The 27,531-nt window shown below is 42.5% G+C and overlaps 1 long non-coding RNA gene across 1 annotated transcript in view; it reads right to left on the bottom strand.

The window, feature by feature from the left end:
- LOC109280783 (uncharacterized) overlaps positions 1-27,531 on the bottom strand; it is a 56,061-nt gene that overhangs the window by 840 nt on the left and 27,690 nt on the right. The window contains exons 2-3 of the long non-coding RNA XR_002087197.2: positions 2,254-2,348; positions 951-1,115 (exon numbers count right to left, since the gene is read on the bottom strand). This is a non-coding gene — a long non-coding RNA (uncharacterized LOC109280783). The remainder of the gene's footprint in view (positions 1-950; positions 1,116-2,253; positions 2,349-27,531) is intronic.

Below are 27,531 nucleotides of genomic sequence, written 5' to 3'. Positions count from 1 at the left end.
CCAAATTAATAGAATTGAGACTTAGATACAATGGCATCTGGTCTTAGAGGAAGAATGCATCCAAAATGACTCTGAAATGCCTCACTCTATTTCTTATAGCACATGAAAATAATATACATTTTATACACTTTTTTTCATCCAGCCTAAACTGACTTGAATGAATGTGCTATTTAAATTTAATATCTAAAGTTTTCTGTATGGGCTTTCAGGAAGCAACATGATGAAATTTGGTTAATTTCAAATGGAGGGGAGGACTAAAGTTATGTGGTCTATCAAGAAACTGCTACTTAGTCTCCTGGAAAATTTTACAGATTACCCACCACATAATTTCATACAGATCTTCACAGACTCCTAGAAGTTAAGGGAAAACATACTTACAATATTTAGGAAGTAAAATATTTCTTTTTAAAAAGGAACAGGAAACATTTAATGAAGACATTCTAAACATTCTTTTGTAGAATAACTGACATGCTGAAGTAGTATATACTACAGGAGCATTAAATCGACTAATAAAATATTCCATAAATGATATACCCTTTCTCATCACTAAACATTATTTTGCATTTTAACATTCTCATGGCGAGGGGAAAAAAGCATATTTCACAAATCTTTACTAGTTTGTTCCCATCCTATCTCTGTTCAAAGTTACCAAGAACCAATCAAATTTTGTGAGAATTGTGTACTTAGAAATTTCCTTTTAAGTTTTAGATTAGTATGATAAAAATAGAAAAGAACATGTTTAAACCAATTCTACAGAAAAAAATGCATTTCTTTTTATACTTAATAAAATTAGAACAATGCCAATTTACAAAAATATTAAGCCTTCCTTTTCTGAAAAGAATTAACAATTCCATGTATTATATTTTTTTCTATTTTTTTTCTAATCAGAGAAAGTGTGACAGCTAATGCTTCACCCCAATCTTTTTAATGTTGCTATTATATTTTATTACCTGTAGCTTGCACACTAAACAGCAGCAATCAGCTTTTATTTCTTATCGACTTTTATTTTCACTTTTGGAGAGATCATTTATTTAATTTGTGCATTAAGTCCATATAGTTCTTTACATGGGCATTTTGATTTCTTCAGAGTAAATGTATCAGTGCTCATTTTGTTTCTGGAAAAAAAAAAAAAACAATATTTGTTGCAACCCTGATCTGACAAGTAATCCTACCATAACAAACTGTGTACAGAATAGAAGAAAAATATGTTTGAAAATAATTTTGCAGTATGAAGTTTCCAAAGGATTATTAAAAGTGGCATTGGTAAAATACAAATAAGAGGAGTGACAGCCTGCATGTAAGATTTCTCAGAATGCTTCCATTAACAACTATAACAACAATCACATTTTCAATATTGTCGGTTGCCTTTTGTTGTTGCTGTTTTCTGATTTTAAGTAGAGGGAAGATTATTTTTTAGCAAAGTGCAGATTCATAAATACTGTGATTTGTTTTGTTTTTTTAAAACCTCTTTTGTGAGGATAGAAAAAATAAACTAGCTCTAACAACCCAGACATTGTCATATAGATTTTGCCATTTTTGGAAGTACTGACCTGAAATCAATACTTTCTAGAATGACATCAAAGGGTTAGTAAATTTTGATGCCTGAATTCATGATGTTCTTGAAAATACTGTCCTCTACTGGCTGCAATTTTGGAAACATAATACTAATGAAAGTTGGCCTTCTTGGGTCAGGATGTCTATGGGCTGCTCAAATATATGAACAGATTGTAGATTTAGTCAATTCTGATAAAAATCAGTTCACTTCTGAACAGGTGCTGCTCTGCCTCAAGATGCTAATCAATTGAAATTAATATTTACAATGCTCTGCTTTGGAAACCATAAAAGCCGTTGTCCAATAGTAGTCAACCTCAGCGGCTTAAGTAGGTGAATACCCCCATTATTCTAACACAAGACGCACAAAGACTAGGTTCATATCCAAAAATCTCCCCTTTTCTGAGGTGCTCTTTAGTAATAACCAAAAGTACATTTCAGCTTCAGCCTGAGTAATCGTTTCTGAGCAATTTCCCCACAAAGCCTTCTATTTCATTCTTCCTCAATCTCTTCTTTTCCAGAGAGAGAGTCCCTTAAAACCTTTTAAACATCAGACTGAAACTACCAGTAATGAAATTCATCTGGACAGGCTGCCTGCTTAAGTCAGCAGGAGGGACCCTCAAGGTCCTAGCACCAGCCCGTGTTCACAAGTAAGAAGATATATGGTTAAGATTAAAAAAAATGATAATACTTTGTACTTACGGTATGCTTGTATTTGTATTCTAGCTTCTCAAGGTACAATACAGCTTCCAACACACCTGCGGACTAGGTAAGCATTATCATCACTCTTTTTACAACTAGAGAAATAGATACACAGACTAGCTAAGAACCAGTTTTTCAATGCTATTTAGTCATAATTAGCAAGCTTAACATTTTAAAAATTGACTTGACCCAGGCTATTTAGCATGACAATGGCAAAGGAAGGAATAGAATTCAGAAGTTTCTGGTCTGTCAGATGAGTTCTGACCATGCATTTTCTGTAGTTCATAAAAAGCTATGGGATGATGTGATGGACTATAAGGAATGTTTATTGTTTTAAATTCGTTTTTACTATGCTCCTTCTTACTTATATTACCTTTCATCTAACTTCAAGTTTTGTAGCTTTAAAAAAAAAAGGAGACAAATAAAGTTTACTGCTAGGAGGTACTGCTATGCTGAAGCCAGTGACTTCTGATGGAAACTCCTCGATAATCAATCAACTCCACTCTCACAAATGGAAAACAAGGCACCGATAAAGCCAAGTGCCAAACTACATGTCAATTTTAGGGACTTGAGTAGTTTCACTGATTGAATGGGATCCTGAATGCACAAATGTACTATATTCCTGGAGTCTACTGATCATGTATTCACCATAATCTCCCAGTTTGCAGTACACGAGTTGTGCTGGGACCAGTTCTCATCCAGAGACTGGCTTTTTAATATTGATTGTATTAAAGAAACCACATAATCCAATTATAGAAAAACACACAGGTAAATACAGGACAGTTACATGCCTCTAAAATAACAAACACACTCCCTGATTTAATTATTTTCATTCCTTTGAAGTATGTTAGTTCATTATATCACTGAAAATCCAGTTTCTGGCATGAAAATTGTTTTAAGATCACTATTTCCCATTCTTTGTTAACTGAATACATTTTGCTCAGAATAGAAGTCATAGAAAAATGTCCTTGGCTGCATAAAAGTCCTTTGTTGGTGCTTTTGAACTCCCTAGTTGTGGACTACAAAGAGTCCAGCGCTCTGCCTCTCACCACCACAGAACAGAAGCTCTGCCTTTTTTTTTGGATCTTGATATACAGGATACATTACTGAGTGCCTATAAAAAGGTTTGTGAACCTTGATGGAAATCAGAGGTGAAAATGACAGTTCAAATGTCTGGTCTGGGTTTAAAAGATCTATGGTAATGTATTTTTACTTCGATACTGATGGGAAGAAAAAGAATTAGCAAAGCTGTGTTCAGACTTACATTACACCCTTTCTTTGAGCCCTCCTCTTACCTGAGATGTTGAACCCTTAGTATTCTCTAATACGTAAAGGGATTCCATGTTGCTTAACAAGCCATATATCTTATTAATTATAAGCATATTATTATATTATTGGTACTTAAATGTTTATGTTATTTTTCATCTACAAATATTGAAAAAAATAGAACTGTCCTGAATATAATTCAATTCAAATTTCAGCTGTTCATATTCTGAGCCTCTTTGAAAAAAAAAATGATAAGAAGCAAAAATGAATATTGGCTTAAAGATATCAGTGCATTTTTAAAAGTTTGTTCCATCATATCCACTGTCAGTTTTGAACCCAAATTAAACATGCTTTAGAAGCTAGACCTAGTTGAAATGCTTCCATCAAACCAGTTCTTGATAGAAACAAGGATTTTTGGTCAACTTTTTCAGCAAAGTATTTGTTTTCCATGAAACATTTTGGGCTTGGCAGAAACCCCCCGAAAAGTTGTCATTTATTTTTTTTCCCATTTTTTGAAAAAATTCCACGCAAAGAAATTATTCCTTGACAAACCCAATTAAGGACTTTCTTTTTCTACCTTAATTATATGTACTGAACTTCATATGGTGCCTACTGAACTCAGTCCGTAGCAAAAGAACTGAAATTGTTCAGTGCCAATGCTGGAAAGTCTGTATCTATGGTACAAATACTTATCATTCACACTGTTCATTATCTGTTCAAGGAATAGTCGTGGTAATCAGTGGTAAATGATTCCCAATCAATCTCAATGGACTTCCCATCTACTGAAATTCCAAATCCATTTTAGAATAATGGGACAAAGCCAATCACTGACTATGTCTACTCTGTCACTACAATCATGCCCCCTTCTTTAGAAGTTCCTTCAATAGAGACAAAGATGTGGGAACTGTATATGATCTACATTTAGAAGTGGGTACAAGTGACAAAGTTTAGTTCTAGATTAGAACTTTCTCAAGAAAGTTTTAGGAAATTCAGGTGCAGGGCTTGGGTTTGAACTATAATAGGTAGACCACTAAGAAACTAACAGTAAATTCCTCAAAGGTGTTGTTTAAGCATATAACTACCATTGATTTCAATTGAATTTGTTTTTTAAATATGGTTAAGAATATGAGCTAAAAGTGTTATAACAGATTTTTTTACTCATAATATGCACTGTTATTGTTACTGTGGTAGAAAATAGGGATACCAGTCACAGACCATAACTTCATTGTGCTAGACAGTCCAAGCAAAATAAAATACAGTTCTTATCCAGAGGAGCTTTTGCTCGGTACTAAAGAAGACTAACAATGGCAATAGTTCATGGCCAGAAACCTTACAGTGCAAATGACAGACTCCTCCTTGTCTACATGCAGAAGTTAGCACACAATAAGCTAGGGCACAACTTTGTATCACACTAGCTAATTTGCTGTAACTCCCCACGCATATGCTAAAAGTGCCTTTGTGTAAACTGTTTAACTCTGTCTTTTGGGAAATCTATGGAAAGCTTTGAGTTAAACCTGGTAATGAGCATGAAAAATTATTCACTATTTGACAGTGTAACTTTTTGACCTTTTATGCCTATGCCCCTTTTTGCTATTTTTCCCTGAAGCAGGTTCTTGTTACAAGTATTGCAAAATGGTTTCTCTTTAAAATAGTATTCAGAATTACAAACAAACAATGACATTTGCAAGAAATACAGCTTTATCATTGACTCCAAAAGTGCTTATTCCTTGCTCATAAAATGTCATGTCATTCAGTCAAGGACCAGAAACAATGACATCTGATTTTGATTACACACTATAATAAAAGATAGTGAATAGTCAGAGATGTACTGAATTCCTGCTTGTACACAGCTCATAAACTGAAACATCTTTATCAAAAATATTCCACAATAATGCATTATTAAAAAATGAAAATATCCCTCTCAATAATTGACTAGCAGAAGAATGAACTAAATTTGTTGAAGAGAGAGACTGAAAGCTGTCTGTTGAGAAAATCATGTTTGCAGCCAATTAGAGTTACTATTGCTTTGGATTTTTTTAAATGATCAGTGTAGCTTTAAAGCCATGACTGAACAATGATTTCTCTATTTTGTACCACTTCAGGGAAACATAACCAGACCCCATTAGAAAAGAAACCATTAACATGCAAATGAGGAATCCCAATCACCTGAACACCTTTTTTTCCCAGACCAAGGTGTAGGGAAGATCAAAGGAGCATTTACGCTGCCAGGCAGGTTTTAAGAGTAGGAATTAAAAAAAACCCAAAACCTCCGCAGTTCTAGGAAAGGGTGTGAGTTGCTATTAAATGCAGTTTACAATGAGTGTTGTATGAAGAAAGATAGACATTATTTCATTTCTGCCTACCAGATTTTTATGTATAAACAATTGAAGAACTCTAGTTAAATGCAAATTCAAATTAATGCTTTTACATAAAGGACTGTCAAAGATATGTGTACCATGAGCAGGACAGGGAGTGTTAGGAGTGGGGGGAGAAGGAAAGCACAATATTTACACAGAGGAGTCCTCTTTGACACTGAGGGGCAATGATACCAGAGGGACATAGAGTTGACAGGCTGCAAATCTAACAGGAGGAAAAGGCTCTGAAAAGCTGACAGACAATAGCTTAAAAATGGAAAAATGTATTATCTATGTTTCTTTCCTGTGGCTGTCTTCCAAACTCTACCACATTCAACAGGAGCTGGAGGAGGGGGACAGGACTTGAATGGAAAACTGGGAATATGAAAGAGCCTTAAGGAAGTGCATGTGGAAAGGAAAGCCAGCATGTATGAGTATTATTCTCATACAACAGCTAACTGAGCAGGTAGAAGTTTGCTATAATTTGGTCTACTTAGTTCTCAGTCCTTTAAAACTGAGTACACCACCAGTAGCAGGAAAAACTTTTGACTCTTGGAAGGTTAGAAAAATGGACATTGAATACTATTTTTATAAGATTTGCATTTTTCCTATCAGTGGGGAGCTGGCATTCCCGTATAGTTCACACCAATCTTCATCCATTTATTTCAGTAATGATTCATGGAGCAGGAGTCATCATAAGGAAGTCCAATATTTAGATCAGTGGACATTTTACAGTGCACTGAGCTCATAGCAGGTCAGAAGATGAATCACAACTGAGCATCATAGTTGAAGCCATTTGCCTTAGTTGGTGCAATAAATGGTGTGCATTGCAAGAATATCCTTCTGGATTCTTTGATGTCCAAGCTATGGTCACCTACTCTCCTGGAAAATGATCTTGGAGTTTGCAATGGATTAAATGTAAGGGTTCAGAGGGACATGGAATTCCACACACAAAACTGATTGGATAAGAGATGCAGACAGGACTACTGTAGTGTAGAGCTGTTGAACCTACCTGTATCAGTCCTCCTGGGAAAAAGTGAATCATGAGGAAGCCAGAATAATTTTGGAAGTAACTGGGTTAATGGACAAGGTTGGACCTAAGGCTTTTTTAGGATAATAAATTACATATCTCAGAAGCAAGGACTGACATGTGGCCCTGTGAATTTTCTATCAGGCAGAAAAAAGTGAGTAGGCAATGTAAACTGGGAATACAAATATTCTAATTACTGATATATCCAGTGAGCAGCACAGGTAAAAGCTCACAGAGCTAAATGAGTCTTTTTTGGACTGATTGCCCCTATATGGAGAGTTTGGAGAGGTTTCATTACTGAGTTTTCATTACTGAGTTAATCTCCAGGAGTAGGTCAAAGAGGGTTTCTTCCATGGGATTGGTTTAGCCATGTGGTGCAGGCCAATACATCTAATAAAATATAATATAATATTGTAAAAATATATGATATATTATATATTATAAAAACCTAATATAATAGAAGCCTTAGTCTGTCTGTCTGTCTGTCTGTACATAATGCTTTGGGCCAACTGTGCATGCGCTGCTGAGAGTGTATGCATGAATTGGCTGCAAAGGCCTGGAGGAGAGACTAGGGCACCTGGACCTCTTCAGCCTCAGCAAGAGAAGGTTGAGAGGCGACCTTGTGGCTGCCTATAAGTTCATCATGGGGGCACAGAAGGGAATTGATGAGGCTTTACTCACCAAGGCGCTCCCGGGGGTTACAAGAAATAATGGCCACAAGCTAGCAGAGAGCAGATTTAGACTGGACATTAGGAAGAACTTCTTCACAGTTCGAGTGGCCAAGGTCTGGAATGGGCTCCCAAGGGAGGTGGTGCTCTCCCCTACCCTGGGGGTCTTCAAGAGGAGGTTAGATAGGCATCTAGCTGGGGTCATCTAAACCCAGCACTCTTTCCTGCCTATGCAGGGGGTCGGACTCGATGATCTATTCAGGTCCCTTCTGACCCTAACATCTATGAATCTATGAATCTATGGAGCATTACGGGCAGAGGAGTTAAGGGAGCAAGGGAGCCACTGCATGCTTCCCCCCCCCCCAACAACAGCCAGCAGGGAGGGGGAGGTAGCAAGGAAGAGGGGAGGAAGGGAGGGAAGCAGGAAGGGGAAGAGAAAGTGGGGGTTTCTGGTGGCAGCATCCCACCTTCCACCACTGCCCCCCACCTCTGCAGGCATGGCACCGACAACAGCTGTGAGAGAGGGGGAGGTGGTGAAGAGGGAGGGAGGGAGGGAGGAGAGGGGAAGGATGTTGCTTGTCACTGGGTGTCAGCAAGGGACATGGGGGATGGGGGGGCACATGGGGCCAGAGGTGGGGGGGCACAGAGGGGGAAGAGGCACACAGGGCCAGATGTGGGGAGTGGGGGGAACACAGGAGATGGGAGCAAAAGTAACAATAAGATATGTTATTTCCAACAAATATTTGACTAATGTCTACAGTTAATTTAGAATAATTTAATTTAATTTAATTTAGAATATACCTTTTTTGTTTACTGTTAAATTTCAGTCAAGATTGAATACATAGCAGTCCATTAAATGTATGAGGGGAGGAGAGGAAGTAACAGGAATGCTTTAACAACTTACGAAACAAGCTCAGAATATTGAGAGTTAAAAATACATGTTGAGGAAATTTAAACATGTTGAGACACGAAATGCACAGTTAATGCACAAAAAAAACCACCCTTATTTGGTCTTAGGGTAATGCCACGCATTAATTATACAATTATTAGTAGTGCATAATAGTCCATAGAATTATTGTTAGTGTAAAATAATATTTGTAGTTCCAGTTTAGATGGAATGATTATATTTTATCCCTTATTGTTTCAGTGGGGGGAATAGTTAAGGTCATTCTAGTATCCTAAATGCTCATTTACTTCCTTATCGCTTTAGGAGAGTACCCCTCTGCTTCTCTATCTCCCCATGACTTTTGTATGCCTCATCTTAATGGTGTGAGGTCTGTTTTTGATTCTGGTTTGTGCTGCACCCAGTGCAGTGAATTCTACAGTAAGGCCAATAAAATAATTATAATTTTTAGAATAAGTATAATTTCTATCAATAAATACCTGATAGTTTTTAGAAGCCTGACTCTTTTTTTTCCCTATACATAAAAACAAATGCTAAGGCAGTCTTTAATTTTTTCATCCAGAAGCATACTGATTGGACTTGAATTCTTTATAAAAAATAGAATTAGTTAAAAAGAGGAAATTATTTAATAAAACATAACATTTATATGGGTAGTGTATTCATTTTGCATATTATTCCAGGATTATATGAAATCAAGAGAAAAATTACAGTTTTATACAAGACGGTTGTGGTTGTTCCCAGCAATTAATATGAGTACTGTACTTTGACCAACTAGCTTCAGCTACCCAGTAAGAGAAAAGAAAAAAAAAATCAGAAATTGAATTAAATAGAGAGTAAAAGACCATGCTCTCTAGTCCTCTACCATTTAGTAACATGATAAAGTGGCTGCTTGTATATGTATTGAACTCGGGGCTTGCAATAATTGTGGGTAGGTATATAAACAACTAGAAGTGAGAAAAAGAATTGAATACATCATGAACAATGCTGAAACATGAGGTTGTGCGGCATGAGCAAAGAAGACAAAGGTCTGAGTCATTTGTGTTTGGAAGGGGTTATGACCGATGGGAAGGCTGATATGCATGTAGTGGATGAAGTATGTAATTACATTTTCAGTGTAAATTGTGCTTGTCTTCTTTTCTGCATCAAGTGTATGATGAGAGTTTCAGCTACTGACTGGGAGATGGAAGCCTAGTATTATACAGAGACAATTAAAGACACCTGTGAAATATCCATTTTAAGAAGAGGTTTGCTATGAGCCTCTTATAGCTATATTGTTTTATACATTGTTAACAAATAAATTCAGTTGAATAAAGGTAAGATAGATTGACAGTGAATGAAACACATGAATCATGTATCCAAGAATATTGGTAGCTACCTGAAGCATATAATGAAAACAAGCATTGTAAGCAAATCAAAGGGATGGAGGACCACCGTCCCAAACTGTAATGGACAGAGAAACAGGGTCTACTTCCCCTTCCTATTTTGTGTTCTTCTGTGACAACTGCATCCAAGGTGAATACAGATTGAGATTTTATTTTGCATATTAGCATCTTACTAATATACCATATCTGCTTGAATATAAGATGACCCTGAATATAAGATGACCCCCAATAATTAGATTCTGCATGTGGAAAAATAGAAATAATTCTAATTTCCTAGAGCAGGGGAAATAAATCTGGGGGAGGGAGGGTCAGGTAGCCACCTTGCCCACTCCTTAGTGTCAGACCCTGGTCTTCCTGAGGACGTGGAACTGAGAAGCACATTTGAAAACACTAACTTTGAAATAAATACAATTTACTATATGGGCAAATTACTACAGGTACCCATAGACAGTTCATCCAGAATTGATGCATTTTTAACATTTTTTATTGAAACTGCTGTAAGTTTTAGCACAGGTACTCTATAAACACACTTTTTTACCTTTCTATATATAGTACAAACTATGCATGGTATTATACCAAAGCCACAAGGCTCATGATTTGCTATTTAGGTCATTGGCCTGGGCTGTAGAAGAGTCAACAGTGTTTTAACTCATGGTGACCTCATAGCTCAGCAGTTCTTAGTATGAGTGTGTACACCAGATACCCCCCATGAAGGATCCATGTGAAAGACATGAGTTTGAACTATCATAGTTAGATCACCTATTGCGACATAAGAGAAGATACATAATAAATGCCAGGATTTTGGACATGATTATGGAGAGCTCAAATAGTAATGAGGGCAGATGAAAGGAAACCTGACAGGATTACCATCAGTAACCCAAGTAGGGCCACACTGAGAATTTACAATGTATTTTAGACAGCCTAAGCTCTGTAGCAAGTGTGGGCAGGAAGGACATCTGGATGCATACAGCTGGTATATAATATGCTACTGAAGTGAAAGGAAAGAGCACAGGGCAGCAGAGTACCAAGGAGTACTGAAGTGCATTAATTGTGGGGAAGAGGGACACTTACAGTGGGGATGCTCAAGGTTCTTGTAAAATAAAGCTAGATCCTACAGAGGAGCTTCAGAGGCAGGAAAGATAAAGTCAGAATCTATGACAGTGGAGGAGATGCTAAGAAAACGAAGAGCTTGGAAGGAAGAGAGCAAAATTTCATTAGTCAAAGTGGCACAGCTGGTGACAGTAGAAGGGAAAGAAGGTAAGGTAAGTGGAACAAGTGACTTTGAGAAAGAGGAGAGAGAAGGGAAAGAGGAGAAAATGATACAGGAAGAAGAAGGAGGAGTGAGGTTGATCAGGAAAAGAAGAAGAGAGCCAAATTAGGAAAAGAAAGAAATCACATGCTATGAAGCTTAGAAAGACAAAGGCAAACAGAGAGAGAGATGGGAAGGGAGATGGGCTGATGAAAAGCTCATTGGAGCTAATGTGGCCTGGGACTAACAGAGAGGGAAAAGGGGAGAAAGGAAGCAGAAATGTGGGGGAGAGGGGAAGCAGATCCTTTCTTGAATGTCAAAGCAATAAAATAATTGATAAAGACCATGGGGAAGTGAAGAGGGGGAGGATTAGAGCTGACTGTCAAGCAGCAGCATAGAAGACTCATAAAGTGGTAGGGATGTGTAATGTAAATGGATAAGTAAGTATGACTGTGTATTGCATCTATAAATGTCAGAAGTGTATTATCGAGGAAGAGGTGGGATAAGATTATGCCAATATAAATGGGGTTAAAGTGGACATAATATGTTTAGAGGACTGTGGAATCCCATAGGAGAGGGATTACAAGCACTTTGTAAAGAGATGGGGATGGGGAGAATCATGATGGGTGGGGTCAGATGTAACCAAAGTGGTTGGAGTCACAGTTTTGCTCAAGAGTGAGGAAATGAAAGTGTGGCAAATGCAAGTGATTGTAGAAAGGAGAATGTAATGGATGGTGGCACAGTTTGAAAAGAAAGTGTTAGACATTTTTAGTATACACACTTGTTGAAAGAGAAGAAAGGATCACCTTGTTTAAAAAAATAGAGACATATGTAGGCAGAGGTAGGTAGCAAATTCTGGTTGGGGATTTCAATTGCATTATCAAGAAGTGGGATAGGAAAGAGGGTGGAGAGGAAGAATAACTAGACAACTCATCAAAAGTACTGATAAATATAATAAAAGAAGGAGTTTGAAAGAATGTAAGGTCTGGGGAGATGGTGATTAGAAGGGTGGAACTGAGTGGGAAACAGGTGTGGAGGATTGATTTTGTATTACTGTCAAATGGGCTAGGGATTGGTAAGAAGATCTTAGATATGACCTTCAGCAATCACCAGATGTTGAGAAAGGACATGAGTTTAGATAAAAGTGAAGATAGGAGGAAAGGGATGTGGAAGTTAAAAGTTCAATTATTAAATGATGAGAAGACTTGTCAAGAATATGTGGAACTGTATAAAGGATGGAGCACTCTGAAGAGGTATTACCAAAGCATCTGGTATTGGTGGACTATGATCAAGAGAAGAACAAGAGAATTTTTCAGAAATATTGGTTGAAGATAAATGAAGAAGAGGGTGGAAGAAGTAGAACTGCAGGCAAGGAAGCAGGAATTATTAAAGGAGGTGGTAAGAGTAGCAGCCAGAATGGAGCTATACAAAGACAGGGAATTAGGGAGGCTGGAGAATGCTAGATTTGGAAAGCTTGGTGTATACTTACTTTATAAGTATGTTTTGTAAAGGGTGAGGAAGACTGCATGTTTCTGTCATTACGTGGCAGGAAGAGCATTAAGATGGGGCATGTACAGATAAGATTGGAAAAGGCCATGGCAGTCACTGGCCCAGTATGCAAAGCTGGAGAGATTCTTAAGGGTTAACAAATTTGAGGGAGTGGGATTAGAATGTTTGAAACATTGTAAAATGGTGATTAATATGTAAAGAAATAAAGATAAGATAACAATAGTTGGGGATCTGATGGAAAGACAGATGGCAAATGTGTGGAAAAAAGTGACAGATAATAGATTGTAGGGAGAATTACACCCCAGGGAATGAAACAATTATGCACCTGCGTAATTTTGCGCATAAAATATATGACTGTGCATAACTGCATAATAGCACATAATTCCTCAGGGAGTAGCAGGGGAGTAGGAAGCAGAGCAGCAGCAGCCAGTGGCAGGCCCTCGTGGTGTTCTTGGCTGGGGCAGGCAGAGACCTTGGTGGTGCATGCCTGCAGCTGAGCGCCTGGGGATGCACGTGGTTCCTCCCTGCAGTGCTGCGAGTCCCATGTGCTGGCATAGAGCCAGCCTGGTTTGGCACAAAGGTACCTGTCAGGAGGCTGAACTGGGCTAGCCCTGTGCCACTGTGTGCAGCCAGGAAAGTGGTGATGTGTAGGGGGTGCATGGGGGTGCACATGCACCCCCTGAGAGTGCTGGTGCACCCCCTGAAAGTGCCAGGCAATCACTGCAGTCACTCCCAGAAACGGCCACAGCCACTCCTGGAAGTAGCTACAGCAATCGGCCACAGGAATCAGCCATTGTGGGATTGGCTGCTAGGGACCCCCCTCCCCATCCCAGGACTGGTCGCAGGCAGGGGCACTTGCCCCTGCTAAGGTGGCACCAGTCACCCATGCTCCAGGATTCACAGCAGCTGAGTGCTACTGGGGGCTGTGCTTCAACCAGGGGCACCCTAAAGACCTGCCAGTGGCAGACACTGTGCTGGGGAGACGGGGGCTGTGCATGGAGGGGGGTGGCAGCAGGTGCTGTATTGGGGGGCATGTGGTAGCTGGGGCTGCATACAGGGGGGCAGTATATGGCAGTGGGGGCTGCACTGGGGGTGTGGTGGGGGGGCTATCCTGGGAGGCATGTGGCAGGAGTGCTCTGCATGGGGGGCCACGTATGGTGTCAGGGGCTGTGCACAGTGGGGGCATGTGGCAGGAGGCCAGGTGGTGGGGAGCCCACACTCCCCCACAAACCCCAAACACTCCAATACCCACACCTGCCCACAAACCCCACACATATACCCATACCCTCACACCCCTTTACAACCCCCCACAAACCCCACACACACCCATAGCCTCCCACACCTTCACAAATTCCCCCATACACATGCACCTGACATCCACCCCCGAACCACATCTGACAGCCCCCGACACACAAGTACCTGCATATGTTTATAAGGAAGGTTCAAATAGTCTTATATTTAGTTTAATATGTAAAAAAAAAAAAAAAATTAATTTAGCATAATTTTGAATTTTTCTGAGCACAGTTCCCCAGGGGCATAGAGAACAGACACATATCATATGGATAATGGTTCAAAATATTCTTCTTGTAAAGGTCATAAATGGGTTTGGCAAGCTTGGCAGTGTGCCTGAGAGGGGGATGTAGGGCTGAAGAATCTGTACCACATGTATTTTGGGACAGTTCTTTTGTGCACAGGCTATGGGAAAGGATGTGTCCATTTTTTAGGCCAATCAGTATGAACTGTGATTTAACATATGAAATGGTGCTTTATGGGTTAATGCCCAAATTGCTGGACACACAGAAACTGAGAACCATATTACTTTGTGTGACATTAGCAATCGGAAAGGATCAAAGCCTACTATTGGTGAAGGGGCTGGCTTTCACCAGAAGAGAGTTTGCAGTTGGTAATATATGAATTGAAATACTATGTGCCTCAAGATGTTTATGGGATTGGGAGAAAAGAAGGCAGTGAAGAGATGGAGGAAAGAAGCATGGTGGTGTTTCTTCCAAAAGGACAAAAGGAAGGAGTGAAAGTTATTACTCCTTCCTGGGTTGGGGAGTTTTGGGAGATATTAGTATGTTAATAGTAAAAAGGTGTGTAATAAGAACAAAGTATTGTTGTAGGTGGAGGTTGTCAAGTTTTGTGTAAATGTAATTTTCTTTTACTTGTTTTTTTTTTAAAAAAAAAATGAAGAGGTTCCCAGCCATATGTTTGTCCCATATAGGTCATGTGTTTTATGGTCATGCTTAGTGTTGGTTGCACTTAATCAACTTCATATTTGGTTTCCATTAATGAGCACCTGGGGCACTGATTTCTGGCTGCAACCCTAGCACTGGTGTGATTGTGCAGCTGTGGCTGAGGCTGGTGGCAGCTGCTATTTCCACCTCCACCTAAAGTTGGTACGCAAAGCTGCCGCCTATCTTCCTGCCTTAGTTACACTACTGCTGTACTCAGGCTTGAATTCTGCATAGAACTGCCAAACACTGATACCTGTCAATGTATCTTTGCAGCTTGTTTGCCTTGGCATCCTACCAGTGATCCTGAACCTATAACATTTCCTCTGCACTTGCAACAGGGTCACAGACTACTTCTCACTATGTTTATTCTGCATGCTGACTATAAGTAAAAAGCATTACATGGTATACAGAGCATAAATATTTACTGTAGCATGCATTCATCTGACTTTGATTCTTCTTGCTATGCTCAAGTATTAATCTATTAAAATCATTGAAATTACTGGAGATATGCAGAATCAATATCTCGTCCTTCTATTCCTTTCTCTCTCTCACATGGACAAGTTATAATTGCAGGAGACAAAACTGCTAATGACCAAATATTTTTGTTAATATAAAATGGTTTTTTGAATCATCCTAGGATGACAATGTTTTTAACAGTTCTAATAAATGCACTTCTTCTTTTATACACAAATGCTAGATATTCATTATGAAATACATTATTCCACTTAAAAAGTATTTTCCCTGTAGCATCCCTCTTGTGAAGTATCCTATAAATAATAACCCATGGACTTAAACATTACTGTGGAAAAAAACTTCATTATCACTACTCTCAGGGAAACACATCCCTGTAAAACTTACCACAATGATACCAAAAAGTTTTTGCTTTCCTTATAAATTATCTTAATGTCCTACTCCATAAACTATCATAATAATAGTTTATGAAGCATACAGTATACAATATACAGGTAAGTATTTCATAAAATCTTGAGTGAAAATAGCCCCAAACACCTTCATTTTTTGTGAGATTCTCACCTTTACAAGTTATGTCCATCTTTATTCCTGATCAAGAATAAAAATAGGTGTACTATTTTTAGGTGTGATTTACTGGTATTATCTCCTACCACTTACTTTATCTATGATGATTAAAACTCAGGAAAGATTTTATAAAGGTTCAATATTTCTATGAAGATGCTTGCATAAGATTTTTATGACAGCCTACAAATAGGTGAATACACAGTTATTTTTGGAGTCTGCCAGCCCTGTAAGTTTGTCTTAACAATATGCCATGGTCTATTCTGGAGAGACTACCTTTAGCAGTAAGTGCATAATTCACTGGAAGCTACATGTCGGTTCAGTCCTTGGCCTCTTTGCAAATTCATCCAGAAAGGATGCAAACTGGCTTTAAGTAGCTTGATGTCTAACACATTGTGTATGTCACTACCTAAGTTAAGAACAACTCATTGCTATTACCCAACACAATAAACATTGATCTGAGTATAACCTAAAAACCCCTTCATCAACACTTGGCAGATATATTAAAACTAGACATTGACTTTAAGTACTAAAATTCATTTTTTAAAAGGAAAAATAGATAGTGTGATGTTCTTATTATCTCCACAGTGTGTAAGACAGTGTTAGTTTGCTTCCATTATAATTAAATGATGCCTGCAGTTAATCTTCAAAGTTAGAATGTGGTTGGAGTTTTTCAGATAAGTGCACATTTGTGTCTCATCACATCTTTTAATACTAAATGACTGTGAGGTTGATGTGGAAAGCCAACAAACAAAACCAAGACCAAACAAACAAACAAACAAGCAAAAACCACCTTAATCCTCATATCCAATATGTTGCTTAAGCTGCCAACAGGGGAAATGCTTTGATATTTTCTGTGTGTGTTTGTGTGTGTGGACAAAAACAAACAAATACATTTATTTTTTAACTGCCTCACATCCTAAAACAGTAAAAAGTAGGAACACTAACAGAAAGTTATATGCAGAATTTTTCCCAGGTTATAAGGACAGAAATTAATACTATTAGTAACATTTACCAACTCTCTAGTCTAGCATTTATGGATAAGTACAGGTATTCAAGAAGCCCAAAGCAACCTTTACTCTGAGCACTCAAGGTTAGGTCATTGGGTCAGGAGCAAGCAGAATACATGTTAGCCCTTGTGGATGGTATGGGGGGGGGCGGAGGGAAGGGTGCTCAGAGCCTGTCTGTATGATTGAGCCCTGCAGGTAGGGGAGGCTCTTGCACATCTCCCAGCATGCTTCAAGGGCTCCCTGGGTTGTTGAAGACTCCTGAGCAGAGCTGAAGAGCTCTGATTGGCTGGGGGAGACATTACAGCTGTTCACCTGGACCTGATGCAGCAGCAGCTCATCATGGCATGTGCCTTCATAGCCATGAGCCATCAGCTGGCTCTCCCATGATGTCCACCAAGCATGCCCTGCATCCACTAAGTGTATGTGTGTTTGTTTCAGATGCCTCAGTTGTGTGTGTGTGTGTGTGTGTGTGTGTGTGTGTGTGTGTGTGTGTGTGTGTGTGTGTGTGTCCAGGATGCCTGTATTCCACCCACACTAATGCTGGTGCCTCGGACCAGCAGGTTGTCCAGAACTGTAAAGCCCTGGCCAACTGTCTCTTCACCCACACAGACTGGGAGTCCTCCTCAGATGAATATGGCCAGAAGGCTTTGAGTACCCCCACCCTGGCACCAGGCCATGGGTCTCCAGACCCAGGCTCCTCTGGCTCCATGTTCTGGGCACAGCTTCCCACAACCCATTCTGGCTGGACACCATCCCCATTCCCCTCTGCCTCCCCAACCCCTGCCAGAGGCATACTGGAGTGTGGGGGAATATGGCATGAGGAAGAGATGTGCCTCAGTTCAAAACATTGTGATTTCCAAACTTTAACTGTCTTTAATAAAGAAAACCTGGTGAACATTTCTCCTCTCTCAGCTTCATCCATCCTCCCAATTAACACAAAATAGCAAATATTTGGAGGCTGGAGAAGTGGGGAAGGGGGAGGGGGTGAGAACAAGGTGACAGAACCTGGAAGGTAGTTTGAGGTTCAGGGGAAATGCTACAGCACCCGAAATCAACAAACATGAAACCTTGGAGAGGAGGCAGGGGGTAGGGGCCTTTTGATTTGGAACCCTATTTTCAAAACCAGGGACTTTGTGTAGGAAATGGACAGCTAGGTGATCCTGGACCCAATGTGCATCTGAGAGAGCTATGGTCTGGGGGGCAGCTTCTAGGCTAGAGGTGGGAAGGAGGCTGCATCTCAGGAGACATCACTGCAGTGGGTGCTGAAGACTGTTGGTCCTCCCACGTGAAAGTCCCAGCCCCTTGGCTTCCATGGCCATGTCTTTCCCTTTGAGGACCTAGCCTTTGCTGGAGCCTGGGGTTCATGTCAGGCAGCCAGGATGAGCTGGTGGTCTCCTATTCCCACCAAGGATGCACTGCTCCCCCACAGTTAGCGAGGCATTGAAGATCAAGGGCACTGGTGAAATGGAAATCCAGACAAGGTAGGCATTCTTCAAGGGAGCAATCCTTCAGTGGCAGAAGGAGACAATCCCATTGTGCACAAAAGGGGGCAAAGGGTCTAAGAAACACCCTTAGCTGAACAGGGAAATCCAGGAAAGCATAGGGGCAAAGAAAGAGGCATATAGGCTGTGGAAGCAGGGGGTAGCTACCAAGGAGGAGTATACCTTCTTGGCTCGCATTTGCAGGGAGGTAGTTAGGAAGGCCAAAGCAGCAATGGAACTCAGGCTGGCAACAAAAAATAAAGACAACAAAAAGTCTTTCTTCAGGTATATAGGGAGCAAAAAGAAGGCACAAGGTAACATAGAACCCCTACAAAACAGGCTAGGGCAATTCATGACAGATAGGAGGGACAAGGCTGAACTCTTCAATGAGTTTTTTGCCTGTGGATTCCTGAACACAGATTGAGACAAATCTCTCAGTTGCATTATAGACAGACACAGAAGGAACACCAGCCCACCAACAGTCAGGATCGACCAAGTAAAGGGACACTTGGAGGGGCTGAATGTGTTTAAGTCAGCAGGCCCGCATGATTTTCATCCAAAGGTGCTGAAGGAATTGGCCAGTGTCATAGCAGAGCCACTGGCACAGCAGTTTGAGCACTCTTGGTGATCAGGTCAGGTCCCAGAGGACCAGAAAAGGGCCAATGTGGTTCCTATTTTTAAGAAGGGGAGGAAGGAGGATCTGGGTAATTATAGGCCAGTTAGTCTCACCTCTATCCTTGGGAAAACCTTTGAAAAAATTATCAAGGATCACATTTGGCTGACCTGCTCTATCAGGCTTTAAACTAAGCTTGTTGGGGGGTGGGGGGGGGGGACTGCTGCCATTGCTGGCCCACTGACCAACCCTTGCAAAGCCAGCAGGCCAAGGCACTTAAGAGAGCTCACCCCTGCCCCAGATCTGGAATAATCTGTGGGTAAGGAAAGGGCCCTCCAAGGGGACACTTGCCTGCCTGTACACGAATGCCAGGAGCTTGGGGAATAAACAGGGGGAAATTGGTAAAGTCTTTGAAAAGATTATTGAGGCTCATATATGTGACAGCCCAGCAGGAAAAATTATTCTGAGGGGAAACCAGCACAGGTTCATAGCAGGTAGATCATGCCTGACTAATCTAGTCTGTTTTTATGACCAGGTTACAAAACACCTGGATGCAAGAGTAGGGGTAGATATCATTTACTTAGACTTCAGGAAGGCCTTTGATATGGTATTCCACCCCATACTGGTGAACAAATTAAGAGGCTGTGACTTGAATGATTACACAGTCCGGTGGGTGGCAAATTGGCTAGAGGATCATACCCAGAGAGTGGTGGTGGATGGGTCGGTATCAACCTGGAAAGGTGTGGGCAGTGGGGTCCCGCAGGGCTCGGTCCTTGGACCGATACTCTTCAATGTCTTCATCAGTGACTTGGATGAGGGAGTGAAGAGTACTCTATCCAAGTTTGTGGATGATACAAAACTGTGGGGAGAAGTAGACACACTGGAGGGAAGGGAACGACAACAGGCAGACCTGGACAGGTTGGACAAATGGGCAGAAAACAATAGAATGAAATTTAACAAGGAGAAATGCAAAGTGCTGCACCTTGGGAGGAAAAATGTCCAGCACACCAAATGCCTGGGAAATGACCTGCTCGGCGGCACGGAAGCAGAAAGGGATCTTGGAGTCCTAATGGACTCCAAAATGAACATGAGTCGTCAGTGTGATGAATTCATCAGGAAAGCTAACTGCATTTTATCATGCATCAGCAGATGCATGACAAACAGAGCCAAGGAGGTGATACTTCCCCTCAATCAGACACTGGTCAGACTGCAGTTGGAATACTGTGCCAAGTTTTGGGTGCCACACTTCAAGAGGGATGTGGATAACCTGGAGAGGGTTCAGAGAAGGGCCAATCATATGGTTAGGGGCTTGCAGGCCAACCCCTACAAGGAGAGACTAGAGCACCTGGATCTCTTCAGCCTCCGCAACAGAAGGTTGAGATGCAACCTTGTGGCTGCCTATAAATTCAACATGGGGGCGCAGATGGAAATTGGTGAGGCTCTACTCAGCAAGGCGCCCCTGGTGGTCACAAGAAATAATGGCCACAAGCTAGCAGAGAGCAGATTTAGACTGGACATTAGGAGGAGCTTCTTCACAGTTAGTGTGGCCAAAATCTGGAATAGGCTCCCAAGGGAGGTGGTGCTCTCCCCTACCCTGGGGGTCTTCAAGAGGAGGTTAAATAGGCATCTGACTGAGGTCATCTGAACCCAGCACTCTTTCCTGCCTATGCAGGGGGTTGGACTCGGTGATCTATTTATTGAGGTCCCTTCTGACCCTAACATCTATAAATCTATGAATCTATGAACTTGTCCTCCTCCTTAACACAAATAATTATGATGGCATAGGGGTAACAGAGACCTGATGGGACTCCACCCATTACTGGACCATGGGTATAAATGGCTATACCCTGTACAGGAGAGATCAAGTAGACAAAAGGGGTGGGGGCATAGCTCTCTATGTCAAGGAGAGAGACATGTCCCTGCAAGCTGATACTGGCGACCAGGGTGGATGACTGGAGACCCTCTGGGGTAAAATCTGTGGGGAACACAGCACAAGGGACACGATGGTGGGAGTCTACTACTGACCTCCCACTCAAAGTCAAGAGCTTGACCAGAAGTTCTCCAGGGAATTGACTGAGGCCACATGCTCCTGGTCCATGGTTGTCATGGGAAACTTCAACTATCCAGACATCTCGTAGGAAGAGCACTCAGCTAAATCCAAGCCATCGCAAAGCTTTCTCTCATGCATGGATGACCTCTATCTGACACAAGAGGTCTATGGGCCAATGAGAGGTAAAGTGCTGCTCGATCTGGTACTGGCAACCGGAGATGATCTAATCAATGACCTAATGATCAATGGGAAGCTGGGTGACAGCGACCATAAGCAGATCACCTTCACCATCTGCCGTAAAGCTGGCTAGTCAGTCAGCAATACAGAAGTCCTTGACTTCAGGAAAGCAGACTTTGACAAGCTCAGGAGGCTTGTCAGTGAAGCCCCTAAGGGACCATGACCCCAAGGGGAAGGGAGTTCAGGAACAGTGGTTGCTCCTTAAGGGAGCTATCCTCGATGCACAAGCCAATGCCATTCCATCTCGGAGGAAAGGCAGAAAAAGGGCACAGCATCTCCCTTGGCTCTCCAGGGAACTAGTGGACTTCCTGTGGCTAAAAAGAAAGGCCTAAAATGATGGAGGATGGGATCCACCACCAAGGAGGAATATTTCACAGTGGTCCGGACCTGCAGGGAGCGAACCAGAGAAGCCAAGGCTGCGACAGAACTCCAACTAGCTACAAGTAACAAGGACAATAAAAAGTCCTTATTTAGATATGTGGGGAGCTGGAGGAAAAGCAAGGGCAACATTGGACTCCTGCTAAACCAGATGGGACAACTGACAACCGAAGCCCAGGAAAAAGCCAACCTATTAAATGCGTACTTTGTGTTGGTCTTTGTTCAGTCCCATGGGTCTCCCCTGCCCATTATGGGACAGGGAGGCCTGAGTGAGGGAGATTCCCTGCCCTCCATCAATGCTGACCTCGTGAAGGAACACCTTGAGAGGCTGGACACCTTCAAGTCAGCTGGCAACCTACACCCCAGGGTACTCAAGGAGCTGGCTACCATCATAGCCCAGCCCTGGCATGGATCTTCGAGAACTCCTGGTGCTCTGATGAAGTGCCTGAAGTTTGGAAGAAGGCCAATGTGGTGCCTGTCTTCAAGAAAGGGAGGAAAGTGAATCCAGCAAACTACAGGCCCATCAGTCTGACCTCTATCCTGGGGAAGGTCTTAGAAAAGATTTTTAAAGAGGCCATTCTTAATGGACTGACCAACAGCAACATCCCGAAGGATAGCCAGCAAGGTTTTGTTGTGGGTAGGTCTTGCTTGACCAATCTTATTTCCTTTTACAACCAGGTGACCTATCACCTGGACAAGGGAGAGGAGATTGATGTTCTATATCTTGACTTTAAAAAAGACTTCAGTCTGGTATCCCATGATCACCTCTTGGCAAATCTGTGACCAACTGTGATCACAGATTGTGGTGGCCTCGGGTCCACCACGATCCACTGGCTGGGGAATTGGCTCTGTGGTCAGACCCAGAGGGTGATGGTTGATGGAAGTCAATCGTCATGGTGCCCTGTGACCAGTGGGGTCCCCCAAGGTTCTGTCCTATATTGTTCAACATCTTCATTAATGATGTGGACATTGGATTCAGAAGCAGACTGGCCAAGTTCACTGATGATACCAAACTCTGGGGTAAAGCATCCACACCTGAGGACAGGAGGGTGATCCAGGCTGACCTTGACAGGCTCAGGAAGTGGGCAGATGAGAACCTGATGGTGTTTAACACTGAAAAATGCAAGGTTCTCCACTTTGGGAGGAAAAACATGCAGCATCCTTATAAGCTCGGTAGTGCTACTCTGGCTAGCACTATGGATGAAGGGACTTGGGGGTCATGATTGACCACAAGATGGACATGAGCCTTCAATGTGATGCTGCAGCTAGTAAAGCAAGCAAAATTCTGGCTTGCATTCTTAGATGCTTCTCAAGCAAATCCCATGACATCATTCTCCTGTTTTACTCAGCCTTAGTGAGGCCACAGCTGGAGTACTGCATCCAGTTTTGGGCTCCACAATTCAAAATGGATGTGGAGAAGCTTGAGAGAGTCCAGAGAAGAGCCATGTGCATGATCAGAGGTCAGGAAAACAGACCTTACGACAACAGGCTGAGAGCTATGGGATTCTTTAGCCTGGAAAAGTGCAGGCCCAGGGGAGATCTGACGGGTTGGTCTTGACCTGGAAAGATGTGGGCAGTGGAGTCTCCCAAGACTCAGTCCTTGGACCTACACTTTACAATGTTTTCATCAGCGACTTGAATGATGGCATGGAGAGTGCTCTCTCCAAATTCACAGATGACATGAAATTATGGGGTACAGTAAACACATTAGTGGGAAGGGATTGAATCCAAGCAGACCTGGACAGGTTGGAAAAGCGGGCAGAAAAGAATAGGATGCAGTTCAACCAAGACATGTGCAAAGTACTGCATCTAGGGAGGAGGAATCATCAACACACCTATAGGCTAGGTGATGAGCTTCTCAGGAACACAGCAGCAGAAAGGGATCTCGCAGTCATAGTTGCTATTATGCATTAGCAGGTGCATCATGAACAGGTCCAGGGAGGTGATACTTCCCCTCTATGCAGCATTGGTCAGGCCACAGTTGGAGTATCTGTATACTGTATCCAGTTCCGGGCGCCACTCTTTAAGAAGGATGAGGGTAACCTTGAGAGGATCCAGAAGAGGGCCACCCATATGGTTAGGGGCCTCCAGGTAAGGCCCTACAAGGACAGACTGAGGGACCTGGATCTCTTCAGCCTCCGCAAGAGAAGACCAAGAGGGGATCTTGTGGCCATTTACAAATTCATTGGGGGAGGGGGTGGCAGCAAGAAATAGAAGATTCTCTGTTTACCATGGCACCCCTTGGAATAATCAGGAACAATGGCCACAAACTGATAGAGCAGATTTAGGTTGGACATCAGGAAGAACTTCTTTATGGTAAGGGTTGCAAGAATCTGGAATGGGTTTCCAAGGGAGGTGGTGCTCTCCGCTACCTTGGGGTTTTTTTAGGAGGAGACTGGACAAGAACCTGGCTGGGGTCATATGACCCCAGTTCTCTTTCCTGTCCAGGGCAGGGGGTCAGATTTGATGATCTATTGAGGTCCTTTCTGAACCTAGCAACTATGAAACTATGAAACAGTAAGACCAAGGCCAGGAGTGGGACCATGGGGAGTGGAAGAGGTCCCTCTGCGCATCCTGGTTGTGGGTGGGGTGGATGAGTTGGGACTACTGGGCTCTGCTGCTAGAAGCTGCCCCGGGGAACACCTTGCCCGGCGGCCTGGTGGACCACCCATTCCCCTGCATTCTGAGCACTCCTGCACCCTTTTGGTTCTGGTCTGGAACCTCTTATGGAGCAGTCAGGGAGAGCGAGTTGGGCCTGAAAGGGGGGTGGCTTCCCTGACAGACCCAGCAAAGGGTCTTAAGCAGCTAGGTTCCATTCCCCTATCCCATTGGTGATCCCCAAAGAGAGCCCTGCTGAACCATGTTTGACCAGCTCCCATGCACCAGATCTCCTCTCCTGGCTAACCTTCATCCCCCAGCACCTCTCAGTCACAGCATGGTGCAGAGCATTCCCCTACAGACACCATTTTGGCCACCCCCTTAGAATCCCCATTTTTGTCAGCCCAAGGAAGAGTCCTTGGAGTGGGGCTTGCCATGTCCAGGGGAGATGAGTGGCAGCCTGTCCCACACATGCTGCGTAGAAAGGTTATGGGTGAACCTTACCATCATGGGTTGCATGGTGTCTACTTGTGTGGCCTAGCTCATCAGGAAAAGTGTCAGGAGAATTGGCCATGGGTCCTGTGCATGAAGCCAATGTAGCAACCACTGTGCTGAAACAGGGGGGCTTCCTACACACTCTGCATCTCTAAGAAGGGCACAGAGATGTGTGATGGTACTCACTCTGGAACTGCCACAACCCTTGTGTAGGGAATGGTGTCATGGGGCCTCCTTGTGTCTCCATTTTCTCCAGCGGGGTCCCTACAGACAACTCCTCTGCAATACTTGTGTACTTGGGTATGGGGGCAGGTGTTTGCCCTGTTCTTGGTGAGGAAGTGGCACAGGTCCTCATAGAACAGGATGCTCTGCCTCTGGTGTGCAGACTGCTTTGTAGCATCAAGCAAGCAGTAATAATATATCTTTATCAGCTTGGTCTTGAGGCACTGTGACCAATTTCTGTTGTTATCCCTCACCTGCATCTCCTGGGTGATATGCTTAAAGATATCTCTGATTCAATGCCCTACCTGGAGATGGTGCTGGATGTGTTTCTCATCCCAGATAGTGATGAGATCCTTTATTTCCCTAAACTTCTATTTGTGTTCCTGAGTTTGGATGGTGGTAGTGGATGGATTGGGTTTGTCCATGGTCCACAGCAATGCCCATAGGGTCTTGGTGTTCATGGGTGGGTGAGGGTCTGGCTGAGCGAGGGTGGTTGGAAGACTACAAGGATGGGAGGATGGATGAAAGCAGCAGCAGATGCATGAGGGTGCAGTTCTTGGTGCATGGTTCTCACCCTCACTTCAGATGCTTGGTTCCCCTGCTCCCACATCACCCGGGCTCTGCTGCTAAGGTCACCTCCAAAATATTGAATTGTCCAGGGGATTTCATCTATTGCCCTTTGATTCTGACAATGCTACACACACTACCTGGGCTCTAAAATTCAAGGGTCCATGGCCCACATGATCCCTTATGTTCAGGGGGGGGAGGGGTGCCTGCTCACCCCAGCTTGGAGGTTCAGCGCCTCCCCCAACCACATCTCCCCACACAACTAAACTACCTAGGTGATCATCTACTAGCTGTCTGATCAGTGAGGAAGAAGAGGGAGAGTCAGTCTGCACTGAATGAGAATGAGGGACATGGCAGGAGCCCTCCCTCCAAAAAAAAAAAAAGAGAAAGGGCAAGCATAAATATCTAGGGCCAAACTCAGCCACCCTTAATTTACATCCTTATAACATGGAGGACTTTAGTGTAGTTCATTCTATTACTGGCATGCTATGAATTTCAATCCCAAATAGTACTTGCCAAATTTTATTAGATAAAATTTTTTCATTTTTACTTTTTCTTTCTTCATCCTTTAACTGAAACTATATAAAGTCCATGTTTTGAGGAATTTCAATATGAATATAGACATCACAAATGAAAAGGCACAAGGCAACACACTATCAAGTGATTGTTTTGTATTCTTACAAATTCATTTTTAAAAGAGACAAGATCACTGGGGGGGGGGGTCTAAGGCAGAGATAAGGAGAGATCATCTCCTCTCATTCCTTTCCATTGTCCAGAGTTATAACTTCAAGAACAGACATAAGCAGAAGTATTTTTGTGTTGGAAGCAAAACCATAAGCCAGGTTCAGATCCAAGACTCTTAATGGAAACACTCCCCGATGTACCTGAATTGAAATTTCATATTTAAGGCTTTATCACTTTCTACTTGAAAGTGATTTTTGAGTGAACTAGACAAGTCCGGAGAATTTTTGTTTCAGAATTCAAAACTAACTTAAATCTCAAGTAAATACAAACTTGGTTTGAACAAGACAGTGTTTGCATCCAGATATTACAACAAACTTTTGAGAGAAAGCAGCCACTTATGGCATAAGATGCATCTGAAATCACTTTGGAGAAAGCATGATGGAGAAAGTAGATATTATGGATTGTAGGTACCAAAAACAAGAAATCTAATTTACTTTTTAAATTATGTTTTCCTCTACAAAAACTTTCAGATGAAGTAAGAAAGTAGAGTGGTATTAAAATATTTCAGGAAAGATTTTGCTTCCCAATTTATAGCCACATACATACCTGACTATTATTTATGCTTTCTTTACAGCTGTATATAACTCAGCAGGTTCACCTGGTAAACCTTATTTGGCTTCATTCACCTCTGCAATTGCTGCCTTCCTCCCTTTCCCCCAAACTGTAGAATTTTTGAATATTTGTAGCTGCTTTTAATGATTACCTTGCTAGGGATAGGATTTTCTGCAGCTCAGGCAATTTGTCTAATTCAGTGGCTGTCAGCTGGGGTACGCGTACCCCTAAGGTTACTTAGAAAGGTTGTAGGAGGTATGCAGAACTAATGTGGCCGATTAATGCTGTGTGCGTGCACACAGTCACAGAGCAACATGCAGGTGGCCAGAAGAGCAGCTGGGTTTGGCTGGTAAGTGTGTTGTGAGGAAAGGGGCTGGGGGGGGGGGGGCAGATTAAGGCCCCAGAGGGGGGAAAGTAGTAGGACTGGGGCAGGGGCTGCCCAGTGTGAGGGGTGGCTCCCACTGCTGCACACACCCTGGGAGGCATGGGGGGCTCATACCTCTGGATCTGCATGGGGCAGGGTGGGCTGCTGCTGTGGGCTGGGGCTTCTCCGGGCTCTTCCCAGTGGCGGCTGGGCCAAGCTGCGCTCAGGGCAGGTGGCAGTGGCACTGGGAGAGGGCTATGGGAGGGGCTGCAGGCACTCCATAATTCGCTGTAGTTCCCCTAATCCCACCCCCAGCACCACCGCCACCTGCCCCAA

This window comes from Alligator mississippiensis, chromosome 3, assembly GCF_030867095.1.
Source record: "Alligator mississippiensis isolate rAllMis1 chromosome 3, rAllMis1, whole genome shotgun sequence".
Classification (NCBI taxonomy): domain Eukaryota; kingdom Metazoa; phylum Chordata; order Crocodylia; family Alligatoridae; genus Alligator; species Alligator mississippiensis.
This window is presented reverse-complemented; position numbering and strand designations above follow the sequence as displayed.